This window comes from Zea mays, chromosome 3 (genome assembly GCF_902167145.1).
Source record: "Zea mays cultivar B73 chromosome 3, Zm-B73-REFERENCE-NAM-5.0, whole genome shotgun sequence".
Classification (NCBI taxonomy): Eukaryota; Viridiplantae; Streptophyta; class Magnoliopsida; order Poales; family Poaceae; genus Zea; species Zea mays.
In genome coordinates, this window is record NC_050098.1 from 187,133,302 (window position 1) to 187,153,776 (window position 20,475).

The 20,475-nt window shown below is 43.6% G+C and overlaps 1 pseudogene across 1 annotated transcript; it reads left to right on the plus strand.

Annotated features, from left to right (window-relative positions):
- Positions 1–16,616: 16,616 nt before the first annotated feature.
- LOC128202634 (DUF1677 pseudogene) lies at positions 16,617–20,222 on the plus strand (annotated as a pseudogene). The gene is made up of 3 exons (NR_183226.1): positions 16,617–17,176; positions 17,301–17,372; positions 19,216–20,222. The product of NR_183226.1 is annotated as a DUF1677 pseudogene (transcript).
- Positions 20,223–20,475: the final 253 nt, after the last annotated feature.

Consider the following 20,475-nt stretch of genomic DNA (forward strand, 5'->3'; position numbering starts at 1 on the left):
TTCAAGTTTCAAGGAAAAAGGTAAGTACAAGGTATGAGCTTATTACCGGTTTAAGGTGACTTCGAGCTTCGTCACCAGTCAAGTCTCGCCCGCCCTTTGCCCAGATTTGAGTAATGAATCTGTTTCCAATGCTTCGAGCCAGGCCGGGGTTGTCGTTCAAGTCTACCAGTGACAGGCTGAAGTTTGGTCTGTTTACAATATTTTTATGTGTACAGCCAGCCTTCATGAAAGCGACAGCTGTGCCTCGAGAAGCTAACAGGGCACAAAAGTCACCATGTCCAGCTATAATTTCGTCGAGAGCATCAACTTCACCTTCAATATGATCAAGTGTCCCTAGCAGGTCTTCAACCGAAGGTTTAAACTTTTTGGAGCTGGCCCCAACTGAGTTAAAGACCTGTTTCAGTCGTTGAATGCACCGGGTGCTGAAGCCTAAGCATTTTTCCTGAAGATCTTTGAGTGATTTCTGAAGATTTGAACTTTTTTCAGCCTCGGCTTCGAGTTTTGTTTTGAAATCTTTCTTCTCTTGCTCAAAGTTTTTTGGTCACCGTTTAATCTAGCGATCTCGGCTTGAGCTTCTACCAGTGAACCTTCCATCGTTTGAAGCACGAAGTCTTTCTTTTCTAGGGCAGCTTCATGATCTTTAATCTTCTTCTCTAAACCATCAATTATAACTTCGTTTTTCTTGTCCTCGAGGTCTTGTTGCATTCTCAAGGCCTTCCTTAGTAGTAAGCTCTGACAAAATAACCTTCATCAGAAAACATCTTCATATCAAAATAATAAAAAGTTAAAGAAAAATTTTACCTTGAAGTTAGAATAAAACAGGCTACCGGCGAGATGCTGTCGCCGGTATCTGCTGAGATCAGCTTCGAGCTTCGGGAAGCCAACACTTTTCGATAAAGTGCTGACAACCTTCGATCCAACTTGGTCCCGAAGGCATCCTAAACTCTCTTCGGAAACACCACCGAAGAGCAGTGCCCCAGGCTGATACCCACACGATATGGCATAGTCCTTCAGCTCTTCTTTTTTAGCCTTTGACAATTCTTGCCCAATTATGTTTTGAAAGTTAAAATTTTCTTCTTCCGAAGTATCTTCGGCAGGCTCCTTCTCTTTTCCAGGCATCTTTTCCCCTTTTTTAGGCACTGCGACCGGGGTTTCCTCAACAGCTGCAGCAGTTTCTTCCTCAGCCATATTCAAAATCATTTCATCAATATCATTGAGTGTGTTTTCCAAATCTGTGGCTTCGGCTGCTGTAGCTTCGGAAGTAGAAGCTTCGGCAGGAGCAGCTTCGGCTGCTGCTGTTTTCGACGCTGAGGCCGGGGGCGGTGTTTCTTCAATAGCCTCAATGATAGTAATAATTCTTCGCTTTTTTGGCTTAGCAGGCTTCTCGGCAACCGAAGGCTTCTTCTTCTTCTGTAAAAGCTTCATCAGTTCTGGTCCCAGCGGACTTAGCTTATTAGGTAGAGATTCAGTCATTACCTTTAAAATTTCTTCTGCGTCAGGGGCAAAAGGTGTTGAGGGAACTTCTTCTAAATCAACTTTCGGATTCGAAGTTGGAGCTTTTCTTTTCTTTGACACAGCCACCTTCGGCTCAGGACTAGATTTTTTCTTTTTTGCCAAATTTTCATCCTCTTTTATCATCCTGGCAGCTTGTCTTTGTATAATAATGACAGTTCTTTTTCGTTTTGGCCCTTCGGCACCTTTGCTTAACCTTTCGTAGTCTGGGTATTCAAATTTCAAAGCGTCCATTACTCGGTTTAACCTTCGTTTCGGTCGAGTGCCGAAGGCTGCTGTCATCAGTTGATCTTCTTTCTTCGTATAGTTGCCCAAGATTTCATTGCACATAACTTCAATTGTATCCAACCATTCCTAGCAGGTTCTTTGAAGTGTTTCTTGAACTTAAAATGATAGGGCGATCGGACGAGTTCATTCTTTTTCTTCTCTCCTTTGAGCTTCGGCATCCCCCATTCCTTTAATGTTGGGAAAACCCTATTGGCTAAGTATTCCTGAACTAAATCCCTAATACCAATATGCTCAGACACAACCCTAAATTCGCCCACAGCATTTGGGCATGTTGTTCCCGGCGTCATGTTGCACTGAGGCCTAGTCAACCCGAAGGTTAGCTCCAACGGGCTCTGGACTAGCTTCTCCTTTTTCTCAGTTTTCCAACCGGTCGGCCATTTGGTGCGGTAGCTAACCACCGGTGTCTTCATGTCTTTGCGATAAGCAAAATTATATCAACCGAAGTTCTCGTGCAGTCCGTCTTCTCTAGCCTTTGTCTGATAGTGAAGTTCTTGTACCCGGCAAAAGGCTTCGGCAACCGGCTCCGCTCCTTAGCTTCAGAGAGCCTAGATAAAGACGCTGAGCCTAACGATAGCATTTGGAGTCAGCTGAGGAAGATAAACTTCGAAATTTTCCAAAACATCTGCAATCATCCCATGCAGAGGAAACCTTAATCCTGCTTTAAAGAAGCTTCTGAAGACTACCACCTCATTGTTTTCTGGCTTCGGGGTTGTCTCTTCCCCGCCAAAGCGAATTAGCTTCTTCTCGACTTCCCCGAAGTAACCTAGTTTTGTCATCATCGGCATATCAGCTTCCGAGACAGTCGACTTCCCAAAATCCAAGTGGCTGGGCTTAGATGGTACGGCGGAATAATCTATATCTTCCTTGTCAGCCTCACTTTCTTCAATATCTGTCTGCTCGGCTTCGGCAACAGGTGCACTTCCATCAGCAGTACCCTCTGGCACAACCAATCCCGACTGCCTCATTACTTCGGAGATCGGGGCAGTTTCAGTAGCTTCGGCTTCCTTTTCGTCGCGTGTAACCCTAGCTGTTGAGCGGACCCTGGCCATTTGATGCTGAATTTCTTGCGTTTTGACGAAGTTGAATACTTTTTATCTTTGCCGAAGTTCCCTCTTGTGACGAAGCTTTGGTTTGGAATACGGTGAATAAGCTTCGGCTGTGGTCAAATTTTTCGGCAGCACAACAGTACAATAGTAGTAAATGTTGTGGTAACTTCACACCTACCCGTCTGTATATATAGTGTTGCAGGTGGGAAGGTAAATCGACAGGACGACTGCACCCGCTGAACAGCCACCCACACCCACTGAACGATGGACCATACTACCCAAGGAGACGAATCACCAGATCGAGTGAACCCATCCTATGGTGGGACTGCCTTGCACTCGGAATATTTAAATCGTTTCTCGGCAACGAGCTCAGGGAAGGTGTTTTTTCGGACCTTCGGCATTCCGAAGCATAAAAGAATTTTTCACGAGTCGAGCTCGTTATGAAAAATGATCTGGCACCGTGAAGGGGCTACTGTTGGGGGTCTGCTTCGTCGCCGAAGGTCCTGTGACAAGAAACACCTTCGGAAGGCCAGAACAGGAACGATACCGAAGCTACTAGTCAGGGAGCTTCGTAGTATATTTCAAAATGCACCGACTTAAAGATGAGATGACCAATTGGCCCATGATAGACTGTGTAATGATTGTAATCATTTGTAGAGGACATGAATGTAAATTCACATAGGCTGCGTCCTGTGCCTATAAATAGGTGAACAGTACCCCCGTACTACGGACGCTTTTTGGGCATCGCATCTGTATCTTCGTATTCAGTCGAGCTCAAGGTACAAGTGTAATTTAATTTAACTTTTATGTATTCATGATTATTTGACAATAGATATTCATATTTCGATACTTTATAATTATTTATATTGACTTATGTTTCATAACCTCCATCCTCTAATTACGTATGTCATATTTATGAAGGTATGTCCTTCATAACCTTCATCCAAAGATCATTATATCCTAAGGGAAATAATGTTTCGAAGGACGAAGGACCTTAACATTTAACATTTTTGTGTTGCCTTGTTCTTAATTCATAGCATTTGAGAACAAGTCCCCAACAAGTGTGTTTGACTTAGAGATAGGAAAATGAATTTAATTTGCAAAAACAAACCAAGTGGTGGCAAAGAATGATCCAAATATGCCAAATTAGAGTCAAAAACAATTTGGTCTTCAATTTGAATCAATGTTGCATGTTTTGCGTTGCTTTTAGATGTGTTGGCATAAAGCACCAAAAAGGGGGAGATTGAAAGGGAAATGTGTCCTTGGGCCATTTCTATAATGTTTTGGTGATTAAGTGTCCAACACATATTAAGTGAGTTGATTATGTGCCAAACAAGCAAGAAGTGCAAATCATATAATAATGTACGTTTCTAGACTTAGTACATTTGTTTTGAGTACTAACATATTTTGTCTAAGTGCTAGAAATAGGAGAAAAGGAATTAGAAAATAGTTGGCTGTGTACAGCCAACCCCTGCTCGGTCTGGGTGCACCGGACTGTCCAGTGGTGCACCGGACAGTGTCCGGTGCGCCACGCGAGTCCAAGGTGAACTGGTCGCTCTCGAGATTCGACGGAGGCATACAGCTATAATTTACTGGACTGTCCGGTGAGTCATCCGCGGCGAAGTCGTCGCTCTCGAGAAAAGGATCAGCGACGTACGACTAAAATTCACCGGACTGTCCGGTGGTGCACCGGACTGTCCGGTGAGCCAACGGTCGACTGCGCAACGGTCAGTCGCGCAATCCGCGGGCGACGCGTGGTAGCGCCAACGGTCGGCAGGGGGCACCGGACTGTCCGGTGTGCACCGGACAGTGTCCGGTGCGCCAACTGCCACAAATCTGCAACGGTCGTCTGCGCCAGAAAAGGAAGGAGATCTGCACCAGACATGCTACAGTGACTGTCCGGTGGCGCACCGGACTATCCGGTGCGCCACCCGACAGAAGGCAACTTTGGCCTTCCTTGTTGATCTCCAATGGCTCCTAGCTGCCTTGGGGCTATAAAAGGGACCCCGAGGCGCATGGAGAAGTCACCCAAGCATTCACTAAGCATTCTAAGTCTCCCACACTCCGTCTCCGCGCACTTGATCGATTGTGTTAGTGATTTGAGCTCCGTTCTATTTGTGAACTCGTTGTGCTTAATTTTGAGCTCAAGTCTTGGCTTGTGTGTGTGTGTGTCTCTGCGGATTTGTGTGTGTTGCTTCCCAACCTTACTCTTGTGCTTTCATTGTGATCTTTATTGTAAGGGCGAGAGACTCCAACTTGTGGAGATTCCTCGCAAACGGGAAAAAGAGATAAGCAAAGAAAAGTCGTGGTATTCAAGTTGATCATTGGATCACTTGAAAGGGGTTGAGTGCAACCCTCGTCCATTGGGACGCCATAACGTGGAAGTAGACAAGTGTTACTTGGCCGAACCACGGGATAAAATTGTGTGTCTCTTGTGTTGATCTCTATGTGATTGTCTTGCCCACAAGAACTCGCTTCTCAACTACTTAAGTCGCACTAACATTTCTATAACCAAGTTTTGTGGCTATTTAGAGTTGAATTTTATAGGATCACCTATTCACCCCCCCCCCCCCTCTAGGTGCTCTCAATACTCCTCGCTTCCTTGTGTTGGGACGAGTACAACAAGGTGCAAGGATTGAAGATTGCTAAAGAGATTTGGGACGTCCTCAAGATGGCGCATGAAGGGGACAAGTTGACCAAAATCACCAAGCGCGAAACGATCGGCGGAGAACTCGGTCGTTTCATCCTCAACAAGGGAGAAGAGCCACAAGAAATGTACAATCAGCTTAAGACGATGGTCAACCAAGTCCGCAACGGGGAGTAGGTTCATTGGAACCGAACCTCGGGAAACAAATCGCCGTGTTCACTTGTGTTGATCTTCACCACTTGATTTGTTTCTTCCCTCTCCTCTCTCTCTAAAGTTCTCTTGCTCACATCGTTTTGAGTTAGCTCCCAAAGTTATCCGTATTGATTGAGCAACTCATAGCAAGAACTATCTTTCGCACATCGAATTCACAATTATTTATTTCTAACCCTAACCCCGGATGAAGTGCATGTTCAAAATTTATAATTTTCAGGTTTCGCCTATTCACCCCCTATAGGCGACTTTCACTATCCCATATAGGCAGCCAAACGCAGGGCGAGGCTTGGTCAATGCATGTGTAGAGCCTGGTTGCGCTTTTGGGGCAACCAAACACATGGTAAATGAAAGATATTATGACTGATGTAGTGTGTAAACACTCAACATAGGTTGTAGGGCGCTTGAGACTGCTACATGGTGTGTGCATCAGTCCTATAACCACACAAGAGCATGCATGTTGTACCACAAATTATAACAAACTACGAGATATTAGGCCGGCAACCATCTTCCACATGCCATCTGACAGCGTCTCGATATCTGAGGGCATATGTTATCATACCTACCCTAGAGGTAGATGAGGTAGCCATCTTAGAAAAGAACTACTATAGAAGGGCACACATTAAACGTGAACACGACATTACAGGCACACTCCTATCCTTATACACGCACTAGGTGTACCCAAGGCTGTTGTTCGAGCATACTTTAACATTTATGAGCGTATATGTTCAGGCAATTTTGCATGTTGTGGGATATAGAAAATAGGGGCTCTAATAAACCATACTAGGAACCGTTAATATGGTTTCCTTACTCTAGATAGACATGCGACTACATACTAAGGTGGGAATGATTACGTTGATGCATGCTTGTTGCGAGACTTAGGATCACGAGACTAAGACAAGACAAATGTTGTTGGTAGGGATGGCAACAAGTTAGGTTCGGACCGGGTAAAGTAAATACTCGCCCGTGACCATATCCATAGGGATTATCTATGTCCGCCCGTGACTATACTCGCGTGTAAAATTCTGTACTCGTACCTGTCAGTTTTTGGTACCCGTCGGATATAGCAGCTTGGTGCACTCTGCTTAAAACCATTGTGTGTAACGGTAAAAGAGAACATATGCGATGTTCTTGCTAATCTTCACAACTGCCACTTGCAGTTGGACGTTGTCAAGACTATCGCCAACGACGACGCTATGGCGCAGAATGCCGTCACAGAGCACTATGACTTCGATGACAATGAGATGTAGCAGTTGAGCCCCATCTCCATCTTGGGAAACCTAACAATGTAAGCCCCCCAGGGCTCCAACTCTAAGTGACGATCACCACTGTAATTGTACCGAGTGGAGCGAGTCTTGCGAGACCGTATCAACCGCGTTTGTGATACGACCGCCACTTCGGACATTTTGGACAGAAGCTCGATAGTGAAGACAACGAGGAGCGTCCAAGAGGAGCCAGAGCGGAGCACCACTTACATGTAGAGAAGGCTCGTGACTCTCTATGGAGTTACTCATCTGTGGTGCTTGACCCTCAAGTGGGCTACCCTTTGCATCGAAAAAGGGATTGAAAGTTTGCGACAAACCGGTGGCTGAAGTCTTCCTAGTCATCGATGTAGTGGTGAGGGAGATATCAGATCCATTGTAGCGTGTCTTGCCCAAGAACAATGAGCAAGTACGCTATCATGACGTCCTCTGTTGCCCCGGCGACCCAGGTGGTAGTCATGTAGACGACCAACCAGCTGTCTAGGTCCTGCTTGGGCTCGTACTTGTCGACGTTGGAGACCTTGAAGTTCGGCGACCATTGATATTGCTCTTCCTATCACCTCATCTCTTCCACATGTCGGTGATCGCGCAAAGCGTTGATATTGCTCCGTGCATCTCACCGACTGTTGATGGCGTGGCTTAGATCATTCGGTGGATGGGCCAGGGGAAGAATATGGTTCGTCGCCTAGGTGAGGATCTGCCGGTAACCTTCCACGTCCGGGGTGTGCGACAAGCCGTTGGTGATTTGAGCTAGGACTCCCCCGACTTCACTCGGCGTGTTCAATGCCCGAGCGAAGTTAGAAAACATGTTCCGAGGGAGAAGCGGGTTCTCGCGTTAGAGCCTGGTGTCCTGCTCAGCTTGTTCTCGTTCGTGCTCCTAGGCGTGGTGACGATCACGACGTTGGGAGTTACAACGTTCACGGAATGGTATATCGTCATGGGTTTCCCCTACTTCAGAGGCATCATCCCAGGAGACGGATTGTGTAGGATCCTGTCCCCGGTCTCGTGGTGATGTCGTATGTTACGGCGCCTATTATGACGTCAGCGTGCATCGTGCTGAGGGGGCTCCTCCCCCAGTACAGTGAGCTCGTCGTCGGAGATAGGCACGTCCTCTACTCTTCCCTAGATGAAGAGGATGTCCGTGAAGAAAGAGCTTTATGCGATGCTTCGTGCTCTGACCATCTCCTTTGAGGGCAGAATGCTCAGAGTGATTGTCGGTCGTGTCCCCACGGCTACGCTAGTGCTGGGGGCACCTGCTTCTCTTTGCTGAGTGATTCGAGTCCATGCCCGAGTGGGTGACGAGGATAAGGGGTCCGCCACAACAGAGGTGCAACCTTAGTCGGCCGAGCCACAGATGTCACAACGACTCTGGGCCCACCCGACATAGACATAATTCTGCGCGAGGCGGAAGCCTATCGAGGTTCTCGTGCCTTGGAGTTCATCGGCGTATTTCTTACTGGCGCTAGGCGAGGCAATCCTCCTGCTGCCGTTGGCACCACCGGGGAAGATATCTTCCTGGATGGGTCCGCAATGCGGTGTAAGATGCCCTCCTGATCTGCAATGCAGGAGAGGGATCCAAAGCAGAAGATCTCTCCAGCATTGAAGGTGACCGGGATGTTGAAGACGATAGCCATTGAGTCATCTTAGATCAATGTTGCACCCCCTACCTGGCGTGCCAGCTGTCGGTGTTTGTGACCCAACCGTGCACCATGGGGTTACCCACATGATGCTTTTGGGTAGGACGGTGTCATTGACTGCGACTCGATGGTATGTGAAGGGGCACATCGGACTTGCACGAGGGTTTATACAGGTTCGGGCCGCTTTGAATACGTAACACCCTACTTCCTATTAAGGTTGTGTACTGGAATTTCTTTGGAGTACGAAGATTACAAGTGAGCTATGATGATGCTTAGGTGTTGTCGATGAGGGTGTGTGTAAAGTGAGATGGGATGAGATGATTTTGTAGGGGTCCCCTTTGTCCTATATACACGACCAGAGAGTTATTACTTTACAAGTTGTGATCACTCTCTATTCTATCGATCTACTTATTTATCACAGTTTATAGTCCTACATATCCGAGGTCCAATCACCTTCTGAGCCGAGTCATCCACAAATATATAGCTCTTCAGGTGCGCACAACTGCATCACCCGAGATTTTAGTGCTTCGGTCAGCGCATAACTCGGACACTTGGTCTTTGTCTTCTTGGATCAAGTTTGCCCTGTTAAGAACCCCTTGCTACCGAGTGTAGTCCAAGGGCTCCTTAACTGAATAATAGTAGAACACAAGGAGACAAGAGTGTAGAGAGGGACTGATTCTTTATTACTGTATGGTGCTGCTATCCCAGGTTACATGATATGGGGATCTCCTCTCTATTTATAGACAAAAACTAGGGTTTCAGGCATATGGGCCACATGGGCCTTCCTGGCCCAATAAAGGTTTCTTAACACTCCCCCTTAGCCCAATGCCGCGAGATGCATATGTCCCAAAACTCCATAAAAACCTAGTGGGAAAAAATGGAGAAAGAGTACATAGCTCACGCTTGTTGTGTCGCATGAATTGCCTCATCAAAAACCTTAGTGAGAAACGTTCATGAAAACTCACATAAGGGAAAAGAGTACAATTCACCCAATATAACAATTTAATATTCTAGATTATTTGGGTACTTAAAATTTACGTTTAAGATTTATTTGGGTGTGTGTGAAGTATCTCCCCCTGAGATCTGCAATTCTCTAAGTCTCATCATTCCAAGTCCTCGGACGCATCTTTCAAAGGATGACGCGGGCAGTGACTTTGTGAACATATCTGCAAGATTTTCACATGACTTAGTGTGCAATATTTTAATCTCATTCATCTTATGTAGCTCATGTGCATAGAAGAATTTGGGGTTTATATGCTTCGTAAGATTGCTTTTCACATAGCCCATTTGAACTTGTGCGACACAAGCTGCATTATCTTCATAAATGATAGTGGGTGTTTGCTCAATATTCAATCCACATGCAGATTGGATATGGTTGATCATTCTTCGAAGCCATGCATATTCACGCGAGGCTTCATATAATGCAATAATTTCTGAGTGGTTCGTTGAAGTCGAGACCAAAGTTTGTTTTGACGACTTCCATGGAATTGTTGTTCCTCCACAAAGAAATACATATCCAGTTTGAGATTTGCCTGGATGTGGATCAGACAGATATCCAGCGTCAGCGTACCCGATAAGGTTCAGATCTTGATTTTTTTGATAAAACAAACCAAGATCCTTGCTTCCTTGTAGGTAACGGAAGATGTCCTTGATTCCTTTCCAATGCCTTTTGGTGGGTTCCGCACTGTATCTTGCTAACAGATTCACGGCAAATGCAATATCTGGTCTCGTGCTATTTGCTAGATACATTAGCGCTCCAATTGCACTTAGGTACGGGTATTCAACTCCAAGCACTTCCTCCCACTCTTCCTTAGGTCGGTATGGGTCTTGGTCTATATGTAGTGACCGTCTGATCATAGGTGTTTTGGCAGGGTATGCCTTCTCAAAACCAAATCTTTCTAATACTTTCTGAGTGTAAGTTGATTGGTGGATTAATATGCCACCTTCAAAATGTTCAAGCTGCAAGCCTAAACAGAATTTGGTTTTACCCAAATCTTTCATCTCAAATTCAGACTTCAAGTATGAGCTTGCTTCTTCAATTTCTTCATGTGTTCCTATGATGTTCAAGTCATCAACATATGCTAATATAATACAGAATCCATTTGGGGATCGCTGTATAAAGACACAAGGGCAATCCTCGTTGTTTGTGTAGCCTTTCTTGCTTAGAAATTCACTCAGGCGATTATACCACATTCTTCCTGATTATTTCAATCCATACAGTGATTTCTTAAGTTTAACACTGTATAATGCTCTATTTTTCTCATCTCGATTTGGGATGGGGATTCCTTCTGGTATTTTCATATAGATGTCTGTATCCAAGTTTCCATAAAGATAAGCCGTCACAACATCCATTAGTTTCATTTTTAAATTTAAGTTCACTACCAATGAGATCAAGTATCTAAAGGTAATTCCTCCCATGACTGGAGAGTAAGTTTCTTCATAGTCAACTCCAGGGCGCTGAGTGAAACCTTGAGCGACTAGCCTTGCTTTGTACCTTGATATTTCATTATTTTCATTTCTCTTGCAGACAAATACCCACTTATAACCTACAGGGTGTATGTGGGATGGTGTGCGTCTTACGGGCCCAAACACCTCTCTTTTGTCTAGAGAAATTAATTCCGCGGTAATTGCCTTTTTCCATTTATCCCAATCCGGTCTTTTCTTGCACTCTGCGATAGATGCCGGTTCTGGGTCATGATGAATGATTGAGGCAACTTTCTTTGCGAAATATATGTCTACGTTGGTTGTTGCTCTATTCATGCATTCTCCAGTTAATACATAGTTTATGGCCATTTCATCATGGGATGCTTCTTGCATTTCTTCTTGCGTTTCCCTGCTGCTTCTTATTGCGGGAGCGAGTTCCTTTAGTTTTTCATTGCCTTTGTGTGCGCACATGTTTGGGTTGGCGGTTTCTTCAACGGGAAGGTTCAAGTCCGGAATGCTTTTCTTCATGTGTTCCTTCCCGGTGCCAGGTCTCGTCTGGCTCCCCTTCTTGTTTTGGGGCATTTTTGTGATTGGTTGTGGTAAGTCCTCTCACCCTCTTTTCCCGGGACATATCCAAGTACTTGGGGTTTGAGAAGCCAGAGTTCCTGTCCTTTTGTTATGAGGCTTCTTAACAGGATCGGGTATACCTTCAATTTTCTTTGGTATTTCAACCCTCTCTGGTGCATTCCGTGCGGGAACATGCGACTTAACCACGCTCTTCAAATCACAAAAATGGTCAGGCAGTTCATTTGCTAAGTCTTGCAAATCGATTATCTTTTGAACTTCTAGATTTGCTTCTTTGGTGCGAGGGTCATGAGCGGGGATTCCCATGGATTGCCATATAATTTCTCGGCATTTCTCATCCAAAGGTTCTTTTGCTCCCCCTAATGACGGGAAATTATCCTCGTCGAAAATACAGTCAGCGAATCGGGTCGTATGCAATTCTCCGGTCATCGGGTCAAGGTATCTAATTATGGATGCACTCTCATATCCAACACATATCCCTATTTTCCAGAGAGGACCCATTGCACTTCGCTGTGGAGGTGGTATAGGTACATATACCATGCATCCAAATTTTCTTAGGTCAGAGATTTTTGGGGTGACTCCTTGCACAAGTTGCATTGGTGAGTGAATGTTGTATGCTGATGGACGGAAATTGATAAGTGCTGCTGCGTGCAGGATGGCATGGCCCCAACATGTGTTGGGTAGGTTACAACTCTGCAAGAGTGGTCGAGCAATTAGCTTTATTCTTTTAATCAAAGCTTCGGCTAGTCCATTTTGCGCATGAACATGAGGCATAGAGTGCTCAACTGCAATTCCCGAAGCGGTACAATAATCATCAAATGCCTTAGAGGTAAATTCTCCAGCATTATCCATTCTAATGGACTTTATTCGATGGTCAGGGAAAGTACTTTAATCCGGATGATCTGCAAGATCAACTTTGCAAATGCATGGTTTTGAGTTGATAGTAAGCATACATGTGACCACTTCGAGGATGCATCGATTAAGACCATAAAATATCGAAAAGGTCCCAAAAGTGGTTGAATTGGACCACAAATGTCCCCTTGGATTCGTTCCAAGAAGCCAGGAATTTCATTCTTTACTTTCAAGGGGGATGGTCTCACAATTAATTTTCCCATGGCACATCCCTGGCACACAAAATCTTCTTGATTTGGGAAGTGTTTCACATTTAAGCAGTGTCCTTGTGAGTTATTGATGATATTTCTCATCATTCTAAGACCAGGGTGCCCTAGTCGACAATGCCATAATAACTCAGAATGTCTAAACACCGTCTTTAGGGAAGTGTACACTGCAGGTGCACTAATCTTAGTATAATATAACCCTGATTCTAGCGATGGGAATTTTTCTATGACTTCTTTGTCATATTCCCCATACTTTATGATGCATAGGTATTCCTTACTATTTTCCTTTGTGGTTTCTATATGAACACCATTTGCACGAATGTCCCTAAAACTCAAGAGAGTTCTGGTTGATTCGGGGTACAATAGTGCTTCTTTGATTTCGATTTGAGTACCCATCGGGAGTGTAATTGTGGCTTTACCGGAGCCTATTACACATGAATCGCTTCCGGCGATTGTGGTAATACTTCCAACGTTCTTCATGATCGTGTGAAAGTATTTTGTTTCCCTTAAAATGGTATTTGTCGTGCCACTGTCGACAATACATATATCCTCCATAGACCTTTTATAATAAAATTTTTGCAATTAGTAATTATCATAAGGGAAATATTGCATAATAAATTCAAATAGTTCAACATTCATGAAATAAAGATAATGCTCTCATAGAGCTTACAGACCATAATTTATGCTCTAATGAAAATAAATGTGCATGCAAGCACTCAAATGGAATCAAGGAAGGCATCGGTGTCAGCCTCCACTAGAGCTGTGGAGGTATTCTCTTCGGTGGCAATCATCTTCACAACACTTGCAAGATCAAGAGGCATGCCAAATGATTCAAGTGTGGGGTCTTCTTCCACGGCTTCATTGTTGGTTGCCATAGTGAAGTGGGCCTCAGGTTTTTGTTTGTGCATGTTCTTTGCCTTGTATGCTTCTATGACATGCTTTGGTGATTGGCATATTTTAGACTAATGTCCCCACACGCCACATTTGTAGCATGTTTGGTCTTGAAGTCCGTATGGCTTATGTTGTGGCTTCTCTTTGCTTGTTTTCTTTCTGTGAGCATTGATGGGATTGATTGTGGTTTCTTTCTTTCCCTTGCCAGCACCATGCTTGCCTCTATTTCTCTGATAGGCTTTCTTATCTTGTACGAGGCGACATTAACTTCAGCGCTAATGCCCTTTCCATTTGGATAAGCATTGAAGTTCGTCTTCAAAGCATCATCTTGTGCCTCGTTTACTTGCATTATATCGATAAGATCGCTATACTGCTTGTATGTGTCCTGTCGATAGTTGCGAGCAGATTGGATGGCACTTGGGTGGAAGGTAGACAAGGTTTTTTCAATCTTTTCCTCATTTGTTATCACCTTACCACAAAGAGATAGTTTGGTGCATATTCGGTGCAATGCTGCATTGTATTCTCCCACAATTTTAAAGTCAGCATATCTAAGGCGAGCCCAATCTTGCTGTGCTTGGGGCAAGACTGTGTATTTTAACCTCTCAAAATGTTGCTGCAATGCTTGCCTTTCTCTCTGACATGTACTCATTTTTTAGTGTTGGCGAGAGATGATGCCGCAGAAATGCAATGCTTGGTCATTTTGCTCGTCGGTGGCCACTTCATCTTTTTGGCCAAGTCCGATTGCTACTTTGAGCTTCTTGCCCCCAAGCACAATTTGCACATCAGATGCCCACGTGAGGTAATTTTGGTCATGCGGGGCCAACACCTCAAATTCACGGCTCACGATACCAGTCATCTACATGTGATAAATTTCATAATTAGATTACTTCTTGTAATCATTTCAGAGAATAAAATAAATAATTGTGCAAAAATAATTAAAATAGATGGTGCAATATACAAATCTAAATGCACGAAATAAATGGTGCAATATAAATAATTGCAAGTTAAACTTTTGGTGTTTAACTTCGTATTATTTCAGAAATAAATGTTTAATGACAAAACTAATAAGTAGAACTAAAATGTACTCCATCTTTTCTACTATTTAAATGTTAATTGCAGTGCAACTAATAAAAGCTAATTAAGGGTTAGACGCTTTGTCCCTGACGGCACTAAAAGGGATCCACTTGTATGTCCAATTAGATGGTGTCAACTGTTTTTCTCAAGAGACAAATCTTCCAGCTAGATGGCGCTAAGAACGAGGTAGCGTTGGCATGGGAGATATTACACCTCCTCGATTCTAGCTATGAATAAAACAGTGCGCCGGCATGCATTTTTTGACTCTCGGTGCGCCGTGCATGCATTTAATGCCAAGTGCATACATGCAAAAGCAGGAATGTCATGCGTCCAGTGTACCAGTGTACGCTCACTTTCCTTTTTCTATTTCTCTTTTTCCTCCCTTTTCTATTCTCTGTTCATACTTTGCCCATGAGGTGCAGGTCTGCAGGAGTCCAGAAGCTTAAGGGACGGTGGAGGTTGTGGCCCCTTCGCTGTGCCCATACTAGGCTGTGGTGGGGCAGAGGCTACTGTGTTCCTGCGCTCTGTAGCAGCGAGGTGGCAGCGCCCGCTCGCCTGCGCTCGCTTGCACGCTGGTGTGCGGTAGCAGCGAGGCCCGGGCACGACGGTAGGTACTTGCCTGTGTGCGTGCAAGCGTGGCACTGAAGCCAGCCCTATAGTTTTTTCTTTCTTTTCTATGTTCTTGCAATGATGCAGTGAAATAAATGTGTGTTACATGTGATTGATCGACGTGTGTGTCGGCGATTTCAAATCAGCAACAATCACGTGTGCATCCCCATCGACTTCGTGTCAGCAATAAATCTACTCGGGGATTTGTGCTTTTCATGTATGTGCTTGAATAGAGAGAAAAGAACAATATTACGCATAAAATATGAGTTCAACGTCTTTCTTAATACCTTTTGCTCAATCTCCTTAGTAGAGCCACGTGCGTGATAAAGTGTTAAGAACCCCTTGCTACCGAGTATAGTCCAAGGACTCTTTAACTGAATAATAGTAGAACACAAGGAGACAAGAGTGTAGAGAGGGACTGATTCTTTATTACTGTATGGTGCTGTTGTCCCAGGTTACATGATATGGGGATCTCCTCTCTATTTATAGACAAAAACTAAGGTTTCGGATATATGGGCCACATGGGCCTTCCTGGCCCAATAAAGGTTTCTTAACACGCCCAACCTGATTATAGCCTGTTGGTCCATCCTGCAAGGCAGATCGTCGAAAGACCCATCAGACAGCCTATGACACATTTCAGTGTTCGTGAGGAACCAGGGATATTTATCCTGCACTCCCTCCCTCCCTCGCACAGTCACTGTCAAAAAACTCGGCCGGGGAGGGAAAGACCGTCCTCTCGGTATTATATTAAGAAGAGACCGAAACAATGGTCCCGCCGAGAAAATCCCCGAACTCTGGTCCCCCATCACTAATGGGTCGGCGTCAACTGTCCACTCTGCAACGGCCCAACCGAAGGGTGGCGCACAGGACATCGTAGCCCGAGAGCGGACGGGGCACAGCGAGGGGATTTTTTTAACCAAGCCTGAAAATTCACTCCCGAGGAGAATCGAACCTAGGACTTAGAGGTGCTACTCGGAAATCCTTAACCATTAGGCTAGAGGCCCTTTCGCACTCGCATAGTCACTGTCGTCGGCAACTTCTTCCCTTCACGAGATTATCGTGTTTTTTCCTTCACGAGATTTCTATATTACAAAGCCGGTTCAAAACATGGCTTCTGAGGCTATCCACGTCGGCTTTTAATTTTTCACCTGTTAGATTCACAATCAAAGGACAAGAAATTGCGATGTTATTTCCATCCTCCACAAATGACACGATGTTTCTAGAAATCGCTTCTTCTTTTATTCATCTAGGCCTCTCTCCCGAGGCTACGGCTTCGATGTGAAGCCAGTGGGTTTCCTCCGCGGCAGACGGCGATGGCGGAGACCGTGCTTCTCCACGTCGCGCCCACGGATCTCCTCGCGCTTGCCGACCCATGCGGGCCCACCGCACCGGCGTCCTCTTCCACGCGCCGTCCTGGCCAGAGGAGGAAGGGGAGGAGCGCGTGTGGGCCACAACCACAAATCCCATCCCTCTTCCTTCTCAAACACCATCGCCGTCACCGTGTCATCGCGGGCCGAAGTCCTCTCTCCTCCATCTCAAGCGATGGCATGAGGTGGATCTGTAGCACGTACCAGGACGCGGTCGACGACGAGCTAGGGTGCGCGTCCCCGCCCGTCTCCCCCACCGAGGCGCTGGACTGCCACGCTTCTGTTGCCACTGGACGTTTGCGCCGCCATCGCCCGTGAGCAGCTCCGACGACCTCATCGTCGCGTTGCACCTGCTCTTGTGCCGCAGCTCGGGTTACCGTCGGTGCCCACGCCGAGGAAGGCACGAACCACGCCGAGCAGCCCGAGGCGTGATGCCACCTCTGATGTCGCGCATGATGAGCTGCTTCGCCTCTAGCGCCGCCTTGTTCCTTCACGGTCTCACCTTGGTACTGATAACTTTGCACTGCTCTTGATTGATTTTCTTTTATACTTTTATTTAGCTCCATGGAATATTTCTTTGATTTGGAAAAATCGAGATGCTAACTTTTCGAATACTTCCAATAATCTCAGTTAATGTTGACTTGCCCCGCCGTCAAACCAAGACGGTGTATGAACTTGGGCTTCCAGGATCTGTAATACAAGGTAAATCCGGTACCTTTTGTGACCTCTTCTGTATTTCTAGGCCTCTGTATAATAGTTGTGGACAAAACCTGTAAACATGCTGGACAAACTGGAGCAACTATTGAAATGTAGATGTATGGTGAAAGAGTTGACGCCTAGGATCAATGGCTACCTTGTTTCATTTCAAGAATGCATGTCCACCAGGATTTTATCTGCTCATTTGAACAAAATTCGTGTCAAAGCACGATAGGTACTTCATGATATTTCCTTGATTTGCACAGTGATTCAGTGAGCTTTTAAGGATATGAATGCAGCAGCCTACAAGAATTCTATATTTATTTACTACTATAAAGAGCGGGAGCAAAATATAGCTATACAGTTGATGTATATTTAGCATATGAAACAATGCTGAAGATACTTAATTAATTGCATACTATAGTTAGGCTGTAATGATAATGTTGCCTCACAATGTTATGACATTAGCCAATCTATAAATTTGATAATTTTTGTTGCTTCAACTGCAACTACTACTATGTTGAAGTGTTTTTCATTAACTCTGCTTTGAAAGTGTTTTTTGCTTCATTCTTTGACATATCTATATGACTATATATTTGATGCCTGTTTTCACTATATGCTTATCATGAATCTTATGGTTTCCATATGAATAATGCTAGCTTTTGCAACATCTTTGTTTGGTGCTAATAACACATTTAATCATAGACTAGATGGCAAAGAACAAATGCAATTTTTTGTCTCTCTATTTCCTATTTATGTTGCACAAATAATTGTTTCCTTTTGTTATCTAGACAAATAATTACTTCCTTCTCTCCACCCTTTTCTCCAGTTGTAGTGAGTGGGTTTTAGCAAGGGAGAAACAATAGTAGGAAGAACACTGTTGTGTTTCAATCTCGAGTATTTGATGGATGGGTATTGTTCTATAGATGTTGTCTACGGAAATGATCTTAATTGTCATTTTGGTCAAAACCACAATAGTTCTTATGTTAGATAATCAAAAGAATTAAGTGTCTTCCATAGTTGGTATCTGAAGTTCATGATGAGCAAATTTGTCTCCTTTTTAATTGTTTATTATATTTTGAGAATAATTTCGGTGTGTATTCAATAGATACCATGGAGGAGCATTTGATGTAGAATCATTAGTTGAAAATTTGTTGAGCTAGCTAGCTGGCAAACAGGAATTGGTGGTAACTGTTTATGATGTCACAAACATTTCGAATCATTAATTGCTATGTTTGTGTCTGCATCCTTTGCGCTGACATGCAATCAGGATGCGACATGACATGCCCCCCCCCCTCCAATGCAAAATCATACTAACCAAGTCGGCCTCCCTCCAATGCAAAATCACATTAACCAAGTCACCAATGTCAATTGTTTTCTTGAGTTTGTTCCCAAAACCTCTTGGTTATTAATGCCCACGGAATAGTCATGTTCTCTACATAATCCGTTTTTGCCACACTCTTCAGGATTCTGCATTGTGAATAGAGGTTCATCTTTGTCATCATATTGCCACTGCTGCTGCTTTCTAATCATTCGCGCCTGCTTTGCAAAGAAGAAACCTTGGTTTTTCTTACCCTCAATTCCTTTCTATGACACAACTAACAAAATGAAATGGTACATTTAGGTATCTTGAAAACCTTTTCACTTCCAAATTAGAATAGTATCATGCTCAAGAGGTAGAAATGTTTGAACAACACGCACTGCTCTGCGTTCTACCTTTATAATAAATGTGAATATTGTCCCTGTATAAATGTAATGGACCGTCTAATGAACATTTTCAGATGTTTTTTATTTCAATAGTAACTATTGGTCAGTGACTTCTTTAAAACTATCTGTGTTGTACTTGAAGCATCTTCTACTCCGCAGCTAAGCTTGGAAGAGTTACAGTCTCATATAAAATAGGTAATTTTGTACTAATTGTTTTTTATTTTCCAAAAGGTGTGCCACTTGCATTAGTATTTTTCCAGTGCAGACGATTAAAAACTACTGTTTTACATCACCTCTCTATCATAGGAATAGTTTACTACCCTAATGCTTATTCTATTAACATTGACAAAAAGATATATCACTTGAAGACAGGTATGTATTTCAATCTTCTAGATTTATATTTCTTTCTTTACATATATAAAATAGGTAAGTTTGTACCATTTGTTTTCTTTTTAAAAAGAGAAAAGGTACGACACTTACGTTAGTATTTTTCCCATCCGAAAACTATTGTTTCCCGTCACTTCTCTGTCATAGGAAGTGTTTCCCGTCATAGGAAGAATTTACTGTCCTAATGCTCATCCTGTTGGCTCTGACAAAAAAATATCTCACTTTAAAATAGGTACATATTTCAATCTTAATTCTAGCCTTATGTTTGGCTCTTTACATAGTGGTTTCATTTTTTCTCCCCTTGCTCTCATCATATGAACATTTTTACTCCATTGATTGTTCTATTTACTTTAAAATCGTGCCATAAAATATATGTTTTACTATTAAAAAATTATATCCCTTCACTTATGTATTAGTTATAGAATTACAATTATTTTTTATTTTCCTAAAAGTTTAGAAATGTTTTAGGCGAACCATGGATCTTTATGTTTGTGATAATGTGTGTATCTATCCGGCTACACTATTCAAGTCTCTTGCCATTAAGTGTTTATAAAATATGTTGCGTTGTTCTTACCTTGATATGTGGTAAGGTCTTCTTACCTCTTGATTATCTATGTATGCCTTAATTCATATACTCCGAAATAATCTTTACTGTTAGCTATGAACAGTGGCGGAGGAGCCATTATGGCTTAGACGCTTAGTATGGCACCAGCCATACCTAAATTTTTAAGATGTTTATCTTTTTTTATTATGAACAAAGAAGAAAGTGTGTTGTCGTGGATGTGCTGGTTTGATTCAAGTGGCATGTCCTGAGTTCAATTTACATTTCCTGCATTCTCTATTTTTTCAACCATACCTCATTTTTTATTTGTCCTCCGCTATTGGCTATGAATTTTTTATCAAAACTATCTTCAAGTGCAAGTGCATCTAACATCAATTCATTCAAACATTTTGTTAAAGAAGAAAATGACGTCTAATCTTCTCTTTATGTACATCGCGCGCAGGACGCGCGTCA